The sequence below is a fragment of the Vicia villosa genome, linkage group LG3 (genome assembly GCF_029867415.1).
Source record: "Vicia villosa cultivar HV-30 ecotype Madison, WI linkage group LG3, Vvil1.0, whole genome shotgun sequence".
In the NCBI taxonomy this organism is placed as follows: Eukaryota; Viridiplantae; Streptophyta; class Magnoliopsida; order Fabales; family Fabaceae; genus Vicia; species Vicia villosa.
The window spans coordinates 132,813,140-132,835,525 of NC_081182.1; the positions used below are offsets into that span (position 1 = coordinate 132,813,140).

At 38.1% G+C, this 22,386-nt stretch overlaps 1 long non-coding RNA gene and 1 other non-coding gene across 2 annotated transcripts; one reads left to right on the forward strand and one right to left on the reverse strand.

Annotated features, from left to right (window-relative positions):
* Positions 1–1,338: 1,338 nt before the first annotated feature.
* On the reverse strand, positions 1,339–1,445 carry LOC131593757 (small nucleolar RNA R71). Its single transcript, XR_009281138.1, has one exon. It is a non-coding gene; the product is annotated as a small nucleolar RNA R71 (small nucleolar RNA).
* An 18,514-nt stretch (positions 1,446–19,959) lies between these two features.
* LOC131656674 (uncharacterized) lies at positions 19,960–20,429 on the forward strand. The gene is made up of 3 exons (XR_009300247.1): positions 19,960–20,071; positions 20,163–20,244; positions 20,334–20,429. It is a non-coding gene; the product is annotated as an uncharacterized LOC131656674 (long non-coding RNA).
* Positions 20,430–22,386: the final 1,957 nt, after the last annotated feature.

A 22,386-nucleotide genomic window follows, 5' to 3' on the forward strand; every position in this document is an offset into this window, starting at 1 on the left:
AGAGCAAAAGTTTGAGGGGTTAAGACGGTCAAAGGTTAAAATCAATAGAGCGAAAGTTTGAGATCTTTAACTGGATAGTAGCCATAGGACATTAGTTTTAAAGATGGCGAAAGCGTATTAAAACTAATTAGAACTTATTTATTTTCAAAAAATGTTTTTACACCCGAGAGGGATGGCGAAAGCGTACGTTAGGGATATTAGCATGTTCCGAGTCAACAGAGCGAAAGTTTGAGATTAGGGGATTTAAATAGATAACAACTTCATAAAACAAGCATTTTATTAATTACGTTGTTTCCAAAAAGCTTTTCTAAAATCTAATGGGATGGCGAAAGCGTACATTACGAGTTAGGATAGTAATCTAAATCAACAGAGCGAAAGTTTGAGAGGAGGATTTTTAATCAATTGAATTAATAAAGATTTTTAATCGAATTATGCATTAGCCAATGGACCTTCGGATCGCCTTAAGTTAAACGAAATAAATACTGATATCCATCTATTATTATATTTCTTAATATTCACAATCACTTTCCCTTAGGAACAATCAAAATATTAGTAGCCTTAGCTTTACATAGTAACCTTAGATAACGGTAGATCGATTCATAGTCCCTGTGGATTCGATATCTTTTAAAACTACACCACACGACTGTGCACTTGCAGTCATCAGATTAATAGACACGTAAAGTCGCGACCAAGTTTTTGGCGCCATTGCCGGGGACTATTAATTCGATATCGTAACTCACTGTTACACCGTAGAGACTAGGGCAATTCTTTCCTTTCTTTCTGGACGATTGTATGCCAAATACTCGTTCACAAGGAGGAGATTTAATACAACGAATTAACGAGATCGAACGTTTCATTAACGTCAAACGTCGAGCTCGCAACCTTCCCGAAGTAGCACCAATTCCGATTAATCAGGAATTGATCTTTACTGATCAAATCAATCAAATTACCCCGAAGTTAGAGATGGCTGCTATTCGTCCTCTTAGAGACTATGCCGCTCCTTCACGCGCTGAACCGCACTCAAGTATCGCACCACCTGCGATTGAGGCGAACAATTTCGAACTGAAACCTTCGTTGGTACAAGCTGTTCAACAGAATCAATTCTCTGGAAGCCCTGCAGACGACCCCAACCTCCATTTATCTGTGTTCGGGCAATATGCCGACACTGTCAAAGCTAATAACGTTAGTTCCGAAGCTATTCGATTACGTCTCTTTCCCTTCTCCTTGAGGGATAGAGCTAGAGCGTGGCTTCAATCCCTACCTTCTAATTCCATAACTACATGGGACGAACTGAAAAGAGTATTCTTAGCAAGATACTTTCCGCCTAGCAAAACCGCTATGCTAAGAGGTCAAATCAACGGATTTACCCAGAAAGATATCGAATCACTTTTCGAAGCTTGGGAACGATACAAGGACATGCTTAGACTATGCCCTCATCATGGACTCGAACCACGGCTGATCATCCATACCTTCTATGGTGGTCTCCTTTATAACACTAAAATGACTATAGATGCCGCTGCTGGCGGAGCACTAATGGACAAACCCCATGATGAAGCATACAACCTCATAGAGAACATGGCACAAAACCATTACCAATGGGGTGGAGAACGAGCCTCTCTAGAGAAGACCCAAACCAAAGGAGGAATGTACGAAATAAGTGGTATAGACCGCGTTAACGCTAAAGTAGACGCTTTAACTCAAAAGATCGAAAACTTAACCATCACTCCTTCAGCCACCGCTGCTGCCGTAGCACCTAACTGCGAGATTTGTGGATTAACTGGACACGCAGTTGCCGAATGTCAACTCTTGACTTGAATCCCATCTGATCAAGAAAATTATGCTCAAGGAAACCCTTATTCTAACACGTACAACCCTGGATGGAAAAACCATCCGAACTTTTCGTATAAGAACAACAGCGCGTTGTACGCGCCTAGACAAGCACCTGCTGTCCCACCTGGCTATCAAAAAGCGCCTGTAGCTGCTCAAAACGCCCCTAGGAAGTCGAATCTAGAAATCATTATGGAAAACTTTATAGCTTCCCAACAACAAACCAATAAGGACTTCCTAAATCAAAACATCCACAATAGCGAGCAACTAAAACAATTATCGAACAAAGTAGATGCCTTAGCTACGCATAACAAAATGTTAGAAACTCAAATTTCACAAGTAGCCCAACAACAAGCACCTACTGCTGCCCCTGTTGGCATGTTTCCTGCTCACCCACAACCTAATCCTAAAGGACATGCGAACGCGATAACACTACGAAGTGGAACGAACTACGATGGACCTATCGATCCTAGAACTCAAAACGCACCCATGTCACAACAAGAGCCAAAAGAAACCGAAAAGACATCAACTGATGATCAAACTGCTAAGACCAATGAGAACAACAACGAAGTGGAACCTGAAAAAGAAAAACCATACGTTCCACCACCACCTTATAAGCCACAAATTCCTTACCCTCAGAGATTAGCCAAATCAAAAACCGAAGCGCAATTTAAAAAATTTGTAGAACTTCTGAAACAGTTAAACATAACCATACCGTTCATAGAAGCCATAACTGAAATGCCCTCGTACGGTAAATTCTTGAAAGAAATTCTATCGAACAAAAAGAAACTCGAGGATAACGAAACTGTAACACTTACCGCTAAATGTAGCGCTATCATCCAAAATAACATGTCTCCCAAACTGAAAGATCCTGGTAGCTTTTCTATACCCTGCGTAATAGGAAAGACTATTATAGAGAAATCCTTGTGCGACTTAGGAGCCAGTGTTAGTTTGATGCCTCTTTCAACCTGTAAGAAGCTAAATCTGGGTGAGCTTAAGGCAACGAGAATGTCTCTTCAACTAGCCGACCGTTCAGTTAAATACCCTGTAGGAATGTTAGAAAATATCCCTGTTCGTGTAGGCCAATTCTACATCCCAACTTACTTCATCATAATGGATATCCAAGAAGATTCTAACATCCCGATCATATTAGGAAGACCATTCTTAGCAACCGCTGGTGCAATTATAGACGTCAAGCGAGGAAAGCTTACCTTCGAAGTAGGAGAAGAGAAAATAGAATTTATTCTTTCCCAATTCCTAAAAGCACCTTATCTAATTGACACATGCTGCTCTGCCGACATAATCGATGAGTGTGTTAATGAAATAAAATCCGAACCACATAAGGAAACCGAGATCTTAAGAATTCCTATACCGCCAATATTTGAAGATGACAACTGGCGTGGGGAATATCAAGATAACCACCTGAGTGAATGTTTAGCATTAACTCCTGATCCTATACCTGGGCCTAAGAAACCTGCTATAGAACTTAAAACACTACCTACCGACCTAAGGTACGAATTCCTAGACGAAGAACATAACCGACCAGTTATAGTTAACGCCAATTTACGACAAACCGAGACTGAAAAACTACTTACTGTGCTAAGAAAATACCCAACCGCTTTAGGATATAACATATCAGATCTGAAAGGAATAAGTCCTTCCCTCTGTATGCACCGCATTATGCTAGAAGAAGATTGTAAAACCTCTAGGGAACATCAGAGACGAATAAATCCTATCATGAGCGATGTGGTTAAAAAGGAAATCCAAAAACTGCTAGAAGCCGGAATCATATATCCAATATCCGATAGTAAATGGGTTAGTCCTGTTCATGTCGTACCAAAGAAAGGAGGAGTTACTGTAATCACTAACACAAAAGGCGAATCTGTAGCACAACATACCCAAACTGGATGGAGAATGTGCATTTACTATAGGAAGCTAAACAAAGCCACCCGAAAAGACCATTTCCCTTTACCATTCATAGATCAAAGGCTCGAACGCCTAGCTAAACACTCACATTTCTGTTATCTAGATGGATACTCCGGATTTTTCCAAATTCCTATCCACCCTGACGACCAAGAAAATACCATGTTTAACTGTCCTTATGGTACATTCGCTTATAGACGAATGCCTTTCGGACTTTGCAATGCACCCGCAACCTTCCAGAGATGCATGATGGCAATATTTGTCGACTTCCTGGATGGAATAATGGAGGTCTTTATGGACGACTTCTCTGTCTGTGGAGGAAGTTTTGAAACATGTTTAGAAAACCTTGAAATGGTACTTAAACGATGCGTAAGCGTTAACCTAGTCCTTAATTGGGAAAAATGCCATTTCATGGTTCGACAAGGAATCGTACTTGGACACATCGTATCCGATAGAGGGATCGAAGTGGATAAAGCTAAAATCGAAATTATCGAAAACCTTCAACCTCCCAAAACAGTTAGAGAAATAAGGAGTTTTCTAGGACACGCTGGTTTTTACCGACGTTTCATTAAGGATTTCTCTAAAATAACCAAACCCTTAACCGAATTACTGATGAAAGACGCTGAATTCATTTTTAACGATAAATGCACTGAAGCATTCCGTACGCTTAAACAAGCATTAATCTCTGCGCCGATTATGCAACCTCCCGACTGGAATGAGCCTTTCAAAATAATGTGCGACGCAAGCGATTATGCTGTAGGAGCCGTTCTAGGGCAAAGAAAAGATAAGAAACTACATGTCATATACTACGCGAGTAGAACCCTAGACGAAGCTCAAATGAATTACGCCACGACCAAAAAAGAATTATTAGCTGTCGTATTCGCGTTAGATAAGTTCCGTTCTTACCTGGTAGGAGCCAAAATAATCATATACACTGACCACGCCGCTATTAGGTACCTCTTAACCAAGAAGGACGCCAAACCGAGACTGTTAAGATGGATCCTGTTATTACAAGAGTTCGACATGGAAATTAAAGATAAAAAGGGAACTGAAAATGTCGCAGCAGATCACCTCTCTCGACTGGAAAATCTGAAACCCGAACAAGTACCAATTGACGATGATTTCCCTTATGAAAGACTCATCGCTCAGTTAGAAGCTAACGAATTAGAACCATACCATCCAATCACTGAAACCGATAACTTCGCAGAAGTAGCTTTAGTCCGCTCTGACACACCTTGGTATGCAGACTTCGTAAATTACTTAGCTGCCGGTGTACTTCCTCTTGATCTGAGTTACCAACAGAAGAAGAAATTCTTCCATGACCTAAAACATTACTATTGGGACGACCCCCTACTTTTCAAAAGAGGCCCCGATGGAATCTTTAGATGTTGTGTACCCGAGGAAGAAATAAGAAGCATAATAACACACTGTCATTCTGCACCATGTGGAGGACACCATAGCACATCTAGAACCTGCGCCAAAATCCTTCAATCTGGACTCTTCTGGCCCAACCTGTGGAAAGACGTTTATTTTGCTGTATTAAATTGTGATAGATGCCAACGAACCGGAAATATTTTGAGACGTGACGAAATGTCTCAAAAGGGCGTTCTAGAAGTAGAAATATTTGACGTCTAGGGAATAGACTTTATGGGTCCGTTTCCATCATCATTCGGAAATCAATATATACTCGTAGCTGTCGATTACGTTTTGAAATGGATAGAAGCCATCGCTTCTCCTACAAACGATACACGAGTAGTTATCAAACTCTTCAAAAACGTCATCTTTCCTAGGTTCGGTGTAACAAGATTGGTAATTAGCGATGGTGGGTCTCATTTCATTTCAAGAATCCTTGAAAAACTCCTTCGAAAATATGGAGTAAATCATCGAATAGCTACACCATACCATCCACAAACAAGCGGACAAGTAGAAGTATCTAACTGCGAAATAAAACAAATATTGGAGAAAACTGTTGCTATATCTAGAAAGGATTGGTCATCCAAGTTAAATGAAGCTTTATGGGCTTATAGAACAGCTTTCAAAACTCCAATTGGAACCACCCCATTCAAACTCGTTTATGGAAAATCATGCCACCTTCCGGTAGAGTTAGAACATAAAGCCTATAGGGCCATTAAAAATTTAAATTTAAACTACACTGCCGCTGGTGAGAAACGACTTCTAGACATAAACGAATTAGACGAACTTAGACAAGATGCTTACAAAAACGCCAAAATCTATAAAGATAGAACAAAAAAATGGCATGACAAGCGTATATCTAGGAAAAATTTTAGCATAGGCGATAAAGTACTTCTATTTAATTCTAGATTAAAATTATTTCCTGGAAAGTAACGATCTAGGTGGTCTGGTCCTTTCGAAATCACTAACATATTTCCGAGCGGAGCGATAGAAATCAAAGGAGAAACCTTCAAACCTTTTGTCGTAAATGGGCAACGTCTTAAGTATTACCACCATCTCGAACACGATGAAAACATTCAAATTCTTAAACTTGACGAGCTGCCCGCTCATTCGAAAAAATAATTTCTATTTTTAAATCGTCGAGCTTACGACATAAAAGAAAGCGCTTGGTGGGAGACAACCCACAATTATTTTTATTTTTTTTATTTTTATATTCTATTCTATTTTTGAATTATTTTAATTTTTCTATGTTTTTATATTTTTCCTACATTTTATAATAATTATTATAATTATAACCGCTATTTTTAAATCGTGAAAATCTTTCCGTTTTATAATTATAATTATTATTATAACTTGTTACACTATTTATTTTATCTTTCTCTTTATTTTTCCCTTTTTTAAATAACACTAGCCTAGTTCTAACTTAATCTTAATATTTTCAACTTATAGGCTTTCTTAACTACTAACTCATCAAGATGCAAGAAGTTGACAATATGGAAGTTGTGTTCCGTGGTAGAGGACAAAAAGCGAGATATGCTAAGCTGGCTGAGAGGCAAATGGATTTGACTCGCTATCCTCACCACCCGACTATGGAAAGACTCGGTATCGAAGAAAGAGTCATGCACTTGCTGAACCAAATTGGTTGGACCGGTTCTCACCTGTTCCGCAAGTTTAGTACTTACCGAAAGCTCACTCTGGAATTCTTGAGCTCTTTGACTTATCTTCCTAACTGTGGACAAGGGCTGAGGAAAGGAGTTATCCTATTTCGACTCTTTGGTTTGGAATATCAGTTTTGCATCCGAGATTTTGCTGAAATGTTAGAACTACCTAATGGATCAGATGCATACACCACAGTAGCTGAAGACAGTCTTGCATACTGGGAGTTGGAAAGATTTTGGGGCAAGATCACTGGAAACGATAACCCTGAAGAGAACGAGTTTCAATCCGAGAACATCCATAACCCTGCTTTCAGATACTTGCATAAGATCATCGCTCACTACATCTTCGGTAAACCCGATAATATCACTGAAGTTTCTAGAGAAGAGTTATTCATCATGTTCTGCACCTCTCAGAATCGTCCGGTCAACGCCATCACATTCATGCTAACAAACTTCGAGCGCATCACGCAAGACGAAGTTTCACCTATTCTGATCGGCGGATTTGTCACTATGATTGCAAATGCCATAGGTCTGAGAACACCTCTACTTAGATTGACACCTTTTGGTTCCTACAATTCTATGGACATTCACTTCTGCTTTAATCGAGGTATCATTGGTAACCTTGGACCTGATCAGTTTGATTTACTCATTGATAACAAAGTACTGGATCAGTTCACCTTACCAAGTCCAAGGACGAGTGTACATAACCCTACTAACTGGCTTTACTATGGTCAGATTCCTGAGAGAGAATCCTCACCTGAAACCCCACAAGCTTATGAACATTTTAATGATGAAATGCACGCATCGGAATCTGAGCCTGACACTCCTCCTGGATTCTATGAACATGGAAATATACCCATAGATTACCTTGAACCTGAATATGAGCCTCTTCCTGAAGATGAACCCATGCCTGAGTATGAGCCTCTTCATGAAGACGAACCATTTCCTGAGTATGAGCCTGAGACTCCTACTGAAGATATGACTGATGTCGAGCTTGAACCACAACAACCTGCTGCATCCACCGAATCGGTGAACCAAAGAAATGCTCCTCCAAGGATCGAGCCTGCTCCTGATCAGAACACACATGAGCAAGCCATCAATGCACTGCAACATGAAGTACAACATGTGCGCAACGAGCTACACACTCTGCAAATGCACTTCTTCGATTTCATCGACACCGTCAATGCTCAATTCGACGAAGTTTTCAAACACATTTAATCTAATGTGCACAACAATAGACGTGGCTAGATGTTAACGCTTAGATTATTAGATTTTATTTCTAGTTTTAGCAATTTCAAATTTCTAGTTTAGGATTTCATTTTCTGCACTTTTACATTCTATTTCTATCAACACTCAGTACCAGTTTTAATTCCAAATGCATTATTTTATTCATTACTGCTACTGTGTTATACTGCACTGCTATTAACTGCTATATATTCCTTATTACCATTATTTTTTGCTGTTAATAGTATTAAACAATGACACTGTTCTGAACTATTATTCTATACTTAATGGTATCTGTCAGAACCTGTCTAGACCATTGCATGCATGGAGACCACCTCCCTAAGCTAGGAGACGCACGTCTCCACCTCTGTGGGACTAGAACGCAGCATGCAAAGGACAGGAGACGCACGTCTCCATACTCTGTCCCCCAGCAGACTGACTTCCTGAGACACGCGTCTCCCAAGGGCAGCAGTCTGCACTGCATTTGACCATGCAGAAGCATCTTTACTCCCTCTTTGAATTTTGAATTTGAATTTCAAAATTCATCATTCAACATTCTTCATTCTCCCCATTATTTCTTCCATTTAAACACCATAAACCTCATTCATCCTCCATCATTCACCTCTTTAACTCTACATCATTTCCCATTTCTCCATTCCATTCAAACTTCAAACACCACCATAACTCCATTTTAATTCTATATTAACTCCACCATTTTCAAACCTCACTATAAAACCACACCACCACCACTCTTTTTCTTCACAACCTCTAAACCATTTTTCCATTCTTCTACTCTCCACACTATCTTCTTCAAAACACATCATGCCTCCACGTTCAATCATCCGTAGTGTGCGTCCTGAGAGGCCACCTCCCGACCTTTCACATATTATTTTTCGAGAAGAAGACAACGATGCTCAAAGAACCAAATACCTCGCATTCTATGAACGTTCGGTTGTTCCCACGAAATTCGTGAACATCGAATGTCTAGAAAGTCTGGGTCTCATAGATGGTGTCACCCGTTTGCTCACAAAATCTAGCCTACATCATCTCTGTACCGAACCCGTACCAACTTATGAGCCGCTCGTCTTAGAGTTCTTGAGCTCTTTTAATTACGACACTCCTTCTGATCAACCACTTTTAACCGGTAGCATCCAATTTCGGATGTTTAACCGTGAATTTACTCTGGACCAAGAAGCGATCGCTACATATTTGCATTTTAACAATGCTCCAAATGCTCACCGCACAATCTTTCAAGAACTCAATGGTCGATCTTGGGAGGAACTCGCTTTCGAATTTTGGTTCAATCTCACTGGCGAAATTCCTACCGGTTGGAGGTCTCTACATGCTTCTCATATTCAAAACCCCGCTATACGCTATTTTCAACGTGTTTTGGGGCACACTATTTTTGCAAGATCCAACAACCACAAGGTAAACCAAAATGAATTATTTTTCTTATACTGTGCGCTTAACAATATCCGTTTCAATGCCGCACCTTTTATGCTCCAACACATCCAAGGCTGCATCAACGCCCCCGCGACAAACCCCTTCCTGTTTGGCGGAATTATTACCTCCTTGGCCTGTGCCTTAGGTCTCGGTGATGACCTCATCTCCCTCTCTCATCTTATGATGCCTGCTCAATCCCTCGATCTCACTTACTCCCGTGACTCACACTTGGTTTCACCCCGCCATGATGGCCACTACACTTTGGTCATCAACAAAGTTCTAATTCCTTATGTCATCCTGCCATGCCCAGAACAAATCAACATCCGTTGTGTTTAGCGTTGGAGGCTTATTAATGAAAATCCTCAAGATAACCAACCTGAACATCATAATGAGCCTGAGGATGCAATGGAAGAAGAATTCAACCAAGAACAAGCTGATGTCAACCAACCTCCTCCAAACAACCCTCCGCCTATCACTCTTGATGCCATGTATGCTGCTATTCAACGCCAAGACCAACTCTTTCAAGCTATGTAGACAAATCAAAACGAAACACTAAGGCTTATTCGAGAGATGCAACAAGAGCATTGTGACTACGCTATTAGGAACGAAGGTCAATACACTGAAATTGCTACAAAATTGCATGATCTTAACATTCGTGTAAATGGCTCTCCTACTGATAGACGTCACCGTGTTCGTACAAGAGGCGCAAGCAGTTCCCACAACCGCAACAATGAGGAGTAGTTCAAATGCATTGAGGACACTGCATCATTTATGTCTGAGGGAGTCGTATTACTCGCTTTATTATTTCCTTTTAAGTTTATTTCCTTTCCTTGTATTTCCCTTCCTTGTAATGTTCCTTTTCTAATTCAATAAAGCATATTTATGGAATTTCAAGTCTTATATGTATAATTCCGTGGCTATTACAATTTCTTCCATTTTCTTGAGCCATAACAAAAATTTTACTCCAAAACGATAAACGCATAACCCCACACGTTCGAGAAGTACGAAGTTACTCAAATACTTAACACATAGAAATCACAATAAAGATTCAAGACAATACCCTTATTGTCCCGACACTCTAAAACCCCCAAGTGTGCGTAACCGATTTGAATACCCTTTATACCAAAACCATCGACTTTAATTTTTGAAGTAACCCTTAGTAGTTTATTCTAGCAGTCGGCACCGTCTTAGATACCAACTACGCAGAGAGTCGATGAATATAAGTGTATGATCCTTATAATAATAATTATGTGCTTAACCGCTAATAAGAAATGTGCCTACTAAGTAAGGTGATCCTCACAAGATCATTTAACCTAACGGTTACAAATCTCAAATACAAAGGATTTAAAAACTCATTGTTGATTGGTTTAGAAGTTATCTGGTACTGAACTTGGTAGGAAGGACTATTGTCCGATTCCCCACAATCTACAAATGAGCGCTAAGGAGTATACCACATAAATGTGCCAGAACTCCATAAGAAGGATCATAGTCACTAACCGACTACTCTGCTATGTCCGTGTCAAGATAATGGGCTTAATGTGATTGCGCGCGAATGAAAAGGCTAAAACATGATGACGAGTCAAGGTCAAGCTATAATGGCATGATTTGGATTGGTATGCACGCTAGGAGTTGTCTAGTGTCGCTACTATAAGTTTATTGCTAGGATCTGCAACATTATTTTAAAAACAAGAACATTATGTAGCTGAGTATGACCGAACGACGTGGTGGAAGCGTATTTCATTTTGCTGTCCTCCTATCTTTATCTTATTATTTTGCTTGAGGACAAGCAAAGGTTCAAGTCTGGGGGAATTTGATAACAAGATTTTATATCATATATTTAGCTTGAAATCCGTAGATATTTATAGCATTTTCAGTTTATTATATTGTTTTATTACGATATTATGCGAGTATTTGCATTGTTTCAGGTTTTACTCTCTTATTGAGACTATTTGTGAAAAGGAGAGGAAATGGAGCTAAAATGACCACTATTTGTGCCTAAAAGATGAGAAAAGGGGTGCTGAAGTGAAAAAGAGGTGCAAAAAGGAGACCCAAATGTGCAAAGCCATGACCCAGCCCACGAAGGATCAATTGTGCGTGGCCCAATTCATCCAAGCAAGTGGAGACGCACGTCTCCAACGTTCTTCTGCCACGTCACCAAGAGGAGACGCCCGTCTCCAGCTCTCCCTATATTTTCTCCACTTTAGACGCACGTCTCAAGTCGTGTGCTGAGTCTCCCTAAAGAAGTGGAGACGTGCGTCTCCAAGCCCCAATCTGAGAAGTTCCTACTTTCACGCATTCCAACTACAAAGGCTCGCCTATAAATAGAGGCAGCCACTTCACTTCAAACTGTCTGATTTCCTGCTAACGAAGTGCTGCCGAAATTGTTCCCCGATTGCTATTTTTCTTCCTGCTTTCATTCAAACAGTCTTATTTTCTCATAACAATTTCTACACCGGAAATTGTTGTGAACCTTATATAAATCTAGCCTTACGTTAGATTTATCGTTTTAATTCCTTGTTTTTAATTTCTGTCCGTTTAATTCCGAAGAACGATCCAGCTAACATGTGGTGGAGGTTCATACTTCAAGATTCAATTGCAAATTTATTTTATTCAGGTTTATTATTTACCGCCTTTATTTATATTATTATTGCATGATATATTATATGCCATTTAACATGCCTTTTATTATAAACCAAATTAATTTATGCATGCTTAACCGTATTAATATGTCTGGCTAATTAACTAAGATATCGGTATGTAAAGTAAGTTAACTGTGGGATCCGAAATAAATTGGCTTAATTATATTTTATTAAATATCACTTGTTTTTGGTTTGTATGTCTAATTTAATTAGTAAGTCTTAAAACCAATAGAGCGAAAGTTTGAGGGGTTAAGACGGTCAAAGGTTAAATTCAATAGAGCGAAAGTTTGAGATCTTTAACTGGATAGTAGACATAGGACATTAGTTTTAAGGATGGCGAAAGCGTATTAAAACTAATTAGAACTTATTTATTTTCAAAAAATGTTTTTACACCCGAGCGGGATGGCGAAAGCGTACGTTAGGGATATTAGCATGTTCCGAGTCAACAGAGCGAAAGTTTGAGATTAGGGGATTTAAATAGATAACGACTTCATAAAACAAGCATTTTATTAATTACGTTGTTTCCAAAAAGCTTTTCTAAAATCTAATGGGATGGCGAAAGCGTACATTACGAGTTAGGATAGTAATCTAAATCAACAGAGCGAAAGTTTGAGAGGAGGATTTTTAATCAATTGAATTAATAAAGATTTTTAATCGAATTATGCATTAGCCAATGGACCTTCGGATCGCCTTAAGTTAAACGAAATACATACTGATATCTTTCTATTATTATATTTCTTAATATTCACAATCACTTTCCCTTAGGAACAATCAAAATATTAGTAGCCTTAGCTTTACATAGTAACGTTAGATAACGGTAGATCGATTCATAGTCCCTGTGGATTCGATATCTTTTAAAACTACACGACACGACTGTGCACTTGCAGTCATCAGATTAATAGACACGTAAAGTCGCGACCAGGGGGGTACGAAAGCGCTTTCAAAAAGCGCTCTTATAGGGTGGGGTACGAAAGCGCTTTCAAAAAGCGCTCTTATAGGGGGCTTATGAAAGCGCTTTCAGAAGCGCTCTTAAAGGGGGGGGTGCGAAAGCGCTTTTACCCTAAAATGCGCTGGTAAAGGCAGGGCTACCAGAGCGCTTTTTAAAAGCGCTTTCATAGCTGTTTCGTTAATTAAAATTTTTAAAATCAAAATAATAGCTGTTTCATAATCCCTAATTCTTCTTTCACTGCCATCGCTGCCCAGAACGAAGAAACGAAGAACCATCGCTGCCCAGAACGAAGAACTCCATAAAAAATCCATAAAAACTCCTCAAAACCGTATCTCATCCTCAAAACCGCAACACTTAATCTCCATAAAAACTCCATTGCTGCCCAGAATACGAAGCTAGACGAAGAAGAAACCCTGCCCAGAAAACGAATACGAAGAGAAGACGAAGGTACACGATTTATAGTTCTGTTTTTGACATTTGAAAGATTAGTGTTTATAGGTATTTTATTCAAACCTTTCAAAAAAGACAGTGTATGTTTCTTTAGAAATAATGCATTTTTGTGTTCTCTGAGTGATGCTGGGGATGGAATAGACCAATGAATATATATTGTATTCAGGGACAATGTAACATAACTGTATAGTTCAGCTTGTGTACCCATTCAGCTTGAGAGATTACTATGTCGTTATGCTGCCGAATCGATATGTTTGTTGCTGTGAAAATTCTGTTTTTATCTTTGAAATTTCTGTTTATGAGCAGTCATTTGTTGATTTGTTGAAATAGGTACATGCTCTTCTAAATTGATAATTTTCTTATTTGGGTTTTTTTGTCGTTGTGTGTGTAAATTGGCATACTATTACTTTACCTCTTCCATCAATTTTGTAGAACGTGAATTTACTAAATCTAACCACATAGGCATGTTGTAGTATCTCGATGTTCATTCATGTATACATGATTTTACAAAATTTAGACATTAATCTACATATAATTTAATAGCTGAATTTTAAATATGTTTTGAATAACATTATTGAAGAACTACATAATGTGATGGAGTATCAATTTGTTTGAGTTGTATCAATATTTGAAGGCTAGACCTTGGGTTTGTTAAACTTGCATTGTTTAAATAATTGCTGAAGATGTAACCATGCTATCTTTGAAATTGGTGTCATAGCTGTTTCCTTTCTGTGTTATATAGGTTAGTGTATGTCCAGCGATGGTTTTAGGTTGTAGTTTGTGCTACAGTTTGCATATAGTTCCTTCACTTTTATGATATTTGTATTTAACTGCATCGTGTGTGTGTTTAATTTTACAGTTACTTTGAAGTCTCTGGTTTCTACTTGTACAACACCGATTCAAACCTACCCATCTCCCACATCAAGTCTAACTCAGGTTACTATCCCTTTCTTCTTGCTTATAGTTTGTTGTTTTCTGCTTATAGTTTATTGTTTATGGTTCTATTTAATATCAATTTAGTGTCTCTCAACCAGTTTTTTGGTTTGTGGACTTATATTACCTTGAAATAAGGTAATGTCTTCTTTAAGAAATCGGGTATTCTGATTAGGTATTCTGATTAGGTATTCTATTATTCACACTTTATAAGATCTCATTAGGTATTCTGATCAAGACATAATGATGATAGTTATTTATTATCTTGACAGAATTCCTTAGTACCTGGTAGAGAAACCAAGAAGCATTTGTTTAGCTTAATTAAGACATGGATAAGACATGGATGAATTCAAACCGATTGTCGAAAGAGTACGAGAAAGGGGTATGGGAATTCGTTGAGTTTGCGGTTGCGCACTCCGAAGACCCGATTCGAATGTCGTGTCCTTGCTTGGGTTGCTGTTATGGGGATAAGGTTGACGGGAATAAGTTGGCATCGCATTTACTACGGTTTGGAATTGATAGAAGTTATACATGTTGGACAATGCATGGTGAGAAAAGTAACGGGAATGCTGAGTCGAGGTGTAATAGGAAGTATGCTTCAAACGACGATTGCACAGACACATACGATTGCAATCGAGTCGAAGAGATTGCAGAAGCGCTTGAAAAAGATCTTCAGGATTGTCCCAAAATGTTCGAGAGGTTGGTAAGCAGTGCAGAGAAACCGTTGTATGATGGTTGTTCAAAATTCACAAGATTGTCTGCGGTGTTAAAGTTGTACAACTTAAAGGCGGACAATGGATGGTCGGATAAAAGTTTCACAGAGTTATTAGCCCTTATGAAAGATATGCTACCAAAGGATAATGTTCTTCCCAATCGAACGTATGAAGCCAAAAAGATGTTGTCCTCTATTGGCATGAGCTATGATAAGATACATGCATGTCCAAATGATTGCGTTTTGTTTCGAAACGAGTATGCAGTGTTGAATGAGTGTCCTAAATGCGGTGCCCCTCGATATAAGAAAAAGTTTTCTCCTGCCAAAGTCTTATGGTATTTTCCTATAATTCCGAGATTTAGACGCATGTATCATAGTGAGACCGATTCAAGACACTTGACTTGGCATGCAGATGAAAGAATTATTGATGGAAAGTTGCGACATCCGGAAGACTCACCACAATGGATGAAAGTTGATACTGATTATCCTGAATTTGGAAAAGAAGCAAGAAACATCCGCTTGTCATTGTCTACTGATGGAATGAACCCGCATGGTACATGGCCTGTGATTCTTATGATTTATAACCTACCTCCGTGGCTATGTATGAAGCGTAAGTACATGATATTATCTATGCTAATTTCTGGGCCTAAACAACCAGGGAATGACATAGACGTATACTTGGCACCCTTAATCGAAGATTTAAAGTTTTTGTGGGAGAACAGTGTGGAGGTTTACGATGGGTATAGGAAAGAAAGTTTCAACTTGAGGGCGATGTTGTTTGGAACAATTAATGATTTTCCAGCATACGGAAATCTATCCGGGTACAGCAATAAAGGTCAAAAGGCGTGTCCTGTTTGTGAAGATGAAACCGATACGACACGATTGGAGCTTTGTCTGAAGAATGTCTTTCTCGGCCATCGTAGATTCTTAAATTCTAATCATCACTACCGTGGGTGGAGAAAAGCATTCAATGGAAAGGCCGAACATCGTACAGCCCCGCCTTTTTTGTCAGGTGATCAAATTTTTGAAAAGGTGAAAGATATGAGCACTCAGTTTAGCAAGCCTTTTGCACATTCACTTGTCAAGGGTGGGTGGAAGAAGAAGTCAATTTTTTTTGAACTTCCATATTGGAAGTCGTTGTACGTAAGACATTTCCTGGATGTTATGCATATTGAAAAAAATGTATTTGACAGCGTCATAGGTACGTTACTCAATATACAAGAAAAGTCTAAGGATGGCCTTAACATAAGGAAGGACATGGTAAACATGGGAATGAGAACTGAATTGGGACCCGTGACGAAGATGGTAAACATGGGAATGAGAACTGAATTGGGATCTCAATAGGGTAGGGTACAAAGATGAGCCTTTCATTCTAGCCTCTCAAGCTAAACAAGTGTTCTATGTCAATGATCCGACAAGTACGAAATGGTCTATAGTGCTTTTATCTAACAAAATAGTTGATGAAAACATTGAAGATCAAGGTGATATTGGTGTTGGCATTGAATCTTGTACAAGAAACGATCAAAATGAGAATGAATCTTGTACTAGAAATGATCATAATGAGGGTATTTGGATCAATCCAACCGTCCGCGTTGTTAAGAGACGCGTAGAACACAATCCTACCAAGAAAAGAAAGAGACGTTAGTGATAAAGGTAATAGTATACATATTCCGACTAATTTGCTTTATTCAATTTGTACCGGTTGTTTTATTCAATAGTATACTTATTCAATTTTGGTGCATATTCTCGTTTTTATACATAACTTTTGAACCATGTATCCGTTTGTCGACTTCTATACATGTAACTATACTATTTTGACGATTCCGGAGCAGCTCATGCACTTATCTTTACATTTCGGGACTGTTTTTTTTATCGGTTTTGCTTCTGCCCGTAATCAAAAGTCGGGCTTAGGGTCTTAATTTCGGAAAACCGACTTTATTTTTGAGTCCGTGGGGACGTTTTACCATAGCCATGTAAATTTCGTTCAATTCCGACAACTTTCTTTTTTGACGCTTATTTTGATTTCACCGATTTCGTTTCCGATTTACTTGTACATGCATGGTTTGACTTCAATTTGACTTGTATAGATTGTTATCTTATTAATAGTGTACTAATGTGCTTTAGTTTGTTTGATACAGGTTCAATGGCTCCGGATAGAGATGCTCCACCTGAAAACTCACAAGAAAGAGATGCTCAAGAAAGAGATGCTCCGGATACAAATGCTCCACCTGATACTGAAGCAAAAGAAGTTGCACGAGACATCACCATAATGAAGGGAATCATTCGACATAGAGACCACGGATTAGTATACCATTTGGAATGGAATTCTGATAACCAACCAATTGGTCGTAATTCTGCAAAGTTGACAAGCTATATTGGTACACTTGTTCGTATGCATATTCCAGTCTCCGTAGCTAAATGGAATTTGAAAAGCGAAGAGTTGGATGCGAAAAAAAAGCGATTTGGGACGAGCTTCAGGTATCATATATGGTTGTTGTTATTATCTTGACGATAAATTGTTTAAATTACTTATACTAACACACTATGCATATGTTTTTTTGCAGAGGACTTTTGACATATCAGATGAGCGTAGACGCTACATACTTAGTTTGGCTAGAAAAAGATATAGAGGGTGGAAAGCTTTTTTGACAAACACCTATCTTAAGGATAAAGATGGAAACTTTCTTGAAGAGGCACCGGGACGGCCAAAAAAGTATGAGATCTTCATTGATGAAAAATATTGGGTTGAGTTTGTAAATCAAAGAGATGAAGATTTTCCGAAAAGGAGTGTCACAAATAGTGCGAGAGCATCAAAACCCGCGTATCCATACAAAAAAGGGCGTTTGGGATATGCACGCTTAGAGGATAAAATTGTAAGTAAATAGAAATGCGTTTTAATTAATTGTCTAAATGTGTTTTATTTGACGATTTTATCATTTGTGTCAATGCATAGTTAGAGGAGACTAAAAGTGAGGAAACCTCACTTCCTGTACATGTGTTGTGGAAGGAAGCTCGTGTGGGCAAGAATCAAACTGTCGATCCCGATGTTCAGAGAGTTTATACTGAATGTGTAAGTATAATACTGTGTCTTTAATTAAATCAAATGCTTTTTAATATATAAATGATTTTTTATCTCCACTAATAATTATTGAAATGTAAATGAACTACAGGAGACCTTGTCGCAATCGGTGTCCACCGGTGAGGACCAGGATGATAGGAGCGTACTTAGTAGAGCACTAGATGCTCCTGAGTATCCCGGTCGGGTGAGTGGTAAGGGTCATGGTGTGACTCCAACCTCTTTTTACAAGCATCCTAGGAGAAGAAATCCTACCAATCAAGAAGTGTTGCAAAAATTGCAGGAATTGCAAGCACAAGTCTCTGAATTGCAAAGAGATAAAGATATGTATATGAGAGAAAAGTGAAATACTGCATTGGTGAAAGAAACTAGTGATAAAGCTAGTTTCAACTGTCAAAGAAAACTTCCCGAGGTAATTATAAATTTCTTTTCCTTACAAATTGTTCTATTTTGTTAACGATAATGACTTTATATTTACTATTGGTTTAGGGCATTTCTTCTTGCCAACTATACTTATCGTCACCGAATTATCGCCTAGTTGGCAAGGGAAAAGTGCACAGCACTGTGGGAGATTTACTTCACCATAGACCGCTCCCGGATGGACACCTGAAAGTATCAGTTGATGTTGTATTAGATCATGATGCGGTGCTACCGGTACCTGACATGGTCTCAGAGACAACATTGATGCGAGATGCAATAGGGTCATTTGTTGCATGGCCCTCGGAGCTCATTATCATTGGTGATGAGGTATATTGAAAACCATTATGAATCATTTAGTTTTCGAATTTCAATTCTGCACGGTTACGTTAATTATTTTTTACATTTTAATTTTAGACTGCTCCTACAAAACCCGCAATTAAGGGCAAATGGATTTTGCAGGAGGAGAAGTCTGTTGCATCACTAAAAGAGGTACATTTAAGGTGTTAAGATATAATTTGAATCTAAAACTGCATGATTTTATATTTTATCGATCGTTATATGATTTTTAGGCATCTGCTCGGGGGTCACAACAAGTGACACAGGAAGTTCCTAGCGTACCACCTAAGGGTCCTCCGAAGCAAGCGGCAAAAAAAGGTGGTGCTTTTGTGCCTCGATACCGGACGACGCTCGGAACACTTGTTGATATGTCCGATTTGAAGGAAGGTGCTCTCCGTCAAATCAATATGGATGAAGGTATCTTTGGTGTTGAATTCATGTCACATATTGCAATAGATGACTTGGAAGAGATTTTTACGCAAGCACAACTAGGCGTCGCTAATATGCACTCGCACATCCGGTAATATTCACTCATCCGATATATTATTTAATTAGTCGAACAAGTTATTTACACATTATGTTTATTATGTTTTTCACTCATCCGGTAATATACACTAATATGCACTCATACATCCGGTTATTCACTCATCCGCTAATATGTTTATAATGTTTTTATTTAAGGTTGTTGCATGGTAGAGTGTTGCGCGGGACTGCACTGTCAAACAAATTCTGTTTCGTGTCTTCCGCCCATTGCAGCGGAATGACAATTGCTTCGGAACCGGAATCAGTTAGACAGCGCTTAGTCGATAGATTCATGTCATCCGGAAATACAGAAAGTCTGATTCTTTGGGCGTATAATACCCGACCAGTAGGGTTAGTTTCTCATTCTTGGTTCATTTAATCTTTGTTTCTTTTGCGTAGCAAAATTTTCATATAACCTATTGTTTTAATTTATAGAGCACACTGGTTGTTGCTTGCTATCAACCCGATAAGAGAAGTGGTATATTTTCTGAATTCGGTAGATGGTGAGTGGAGCAATTATCCGGCTATGAAGGAAATTATTGATTTGTAAGTGGGATCGTTCTAAATATTCTTGTATATTTATATATTTAATTATTTGTGAGATTGATCTAAATATATGCTTTTATATTTTTGTTAGATCAATACAAGTGTTCCGAAGTCAACGAGACGCACAGGTATCCCAGACTAAATCAAACAACATTACTTGGATCAAAGTGCAGGTACATTATTTTTCACAATTTTGCTTATAATATTTATGCTACTTGATAAAACAAGACAACTATAAAATCTTATTTGTTTTTCTATGTAGTGTCCGATACAGCGAAACAGTTCAGACTGCGGATACTTTGTTTTGAGGTTTATGAAAGAAATCCTTCAAATGAATCAATTAGAGATTCCAATCACGGTGTGGATTTATAACTTAATTAGATAACTTGTTATAATTTATTACATTTAACTAAATCATTCATATTATGTTTTTATTTTGTAGTACTTTGACGAATTCCGTGCTGCTTCTTACACGAGACTTAAGTTGGAAGAAATCAAAGAGGATTTGTGTCAATTTTATATTCATCAGCTATTCATGTAGTAGGATTTGTGTCGATTTGAAGAGAATATTATAGTACTCTAGGATATATGGTTACTAACTTTTCTCATATTGTTGCCAATTAATATTTGAAGTATAATATTGTTGATGTTAGAGATTTAGTTTGTTTGACATATATATATATATATATATATATATATATATATATATATATATATATATATATATATATATATATATATATATATAATTTTGGATATTATAATGGTATTATATTAGTATATATATAGTCCTACCTATGGTTGAAAATATATCGTCGAAAATATATTACAGGTCGAAAATATTACAGGTCGAACTGGGAGGCTGAAATTACAGGCTGCACTTTAAAATACCTCATTTAGCAACGACAGCGCTTTTAAAAAGCGCTCTTAAAGGTCCACATACGAAAGCACTTTGTTACAAAAAGCGCTGCTAAAGATTAAAAAAAAGAAGAAAAAAAACGCAACCTACCAAAGCGATTTTGGAAAAGCGCTCTAATAGGGGGGTTACCAGAGCGCTTTTTCCAGCAAAAGCGCTCTTATAGGGGGTCTACCAGAGCGCTTTTTCCAGAAAAAGCGCTCTTATAGGGGGGGTCTACCAGAGCGCTTTTTCTGGAAAAAGCGCTCTTATAGGGGGGTCTACCAGAGCGCTTTTAAAATCGCTTTCGTTACCTACGCCAGCGCTGGCTTTGGCAGCGCTTTAAAGCGCTGTTAAAGGCCAAAAAAAGTGCTTTTGTATGTCTTCCGTGTTGTAGTGCCTCCGGCACCGGTCTACCATTATCTTCCTCCTTAAAGAAATCAAGGAAATGATTTCTAACCTCTTCCTTAATGTTGTCAACACCTTCCACCCTTCCCACTTTACCTTCCAACGTTGTAATCGTTACCCAATGATTAAGAATCAAGTTGCCAACAGTAGAATAATTCAACAACAACAAAGATCAATGGGGGACAATCTTCTATTTTAGCATAGGTCTTAAATTCTAATTTTTGGGAACTAAATAAGATCATGACAATAATACATAAATAGGATAATTATTTAGTTAATTTATTTAACCATGGCAATATATTCACACCATGTAGTAATGAAGACCACGAGTGTACTGCATGGTTTTGTACAAACTCTTCCCAATTTTTTCTGATGCTCAATAATTAACACTCTAAAAAGAAAACAACACGATTAGGTAGCAAACTAAACCCAAGGCATAATAACAGTTATATGAGTTGTATTTTTCTTTCATGTTATCACCAAAAATGCTGCATTTTTTTATTACTTGAACATTAATTCAGTAAGAGTAATGTGAGTCATTTTGAGTTGTATAATAACAAGAAATTAACAGTAACAGTCTTGTGCTAGTGTAAGAGTGATAAATGCCGCAGGTAGAATAACAAACAATTAACATTCTTGTGTAATAATTCATTTTGTATTGCTTTGAGGATTTAAGAGTCACTGATGCATTTTAATTCATTTTTTAATAATATTTTTTTTTTTTGAAAGCAAGAGATAAATATTATATTTCAACCACCAACAAGTTCAAAAGGTACAAAACTAAAAACAAAGAAAATTACAAACCGATTGAAACTTTAAGATAAATAAAATAATGGGTTATTGCTAAACTCATAGAACTTACAATTGGAATGAGTAATTTTTCCAATGAACGACCACCTCCAAATTAGGGCCTTACAACTCCAAACCACGTCCCTCGAGTTCCAAGAAGCATTGTTGAAGACTATATCATTCCTACGAAGCCACAAGCTCCAAATAATAGCCAACCAAATGA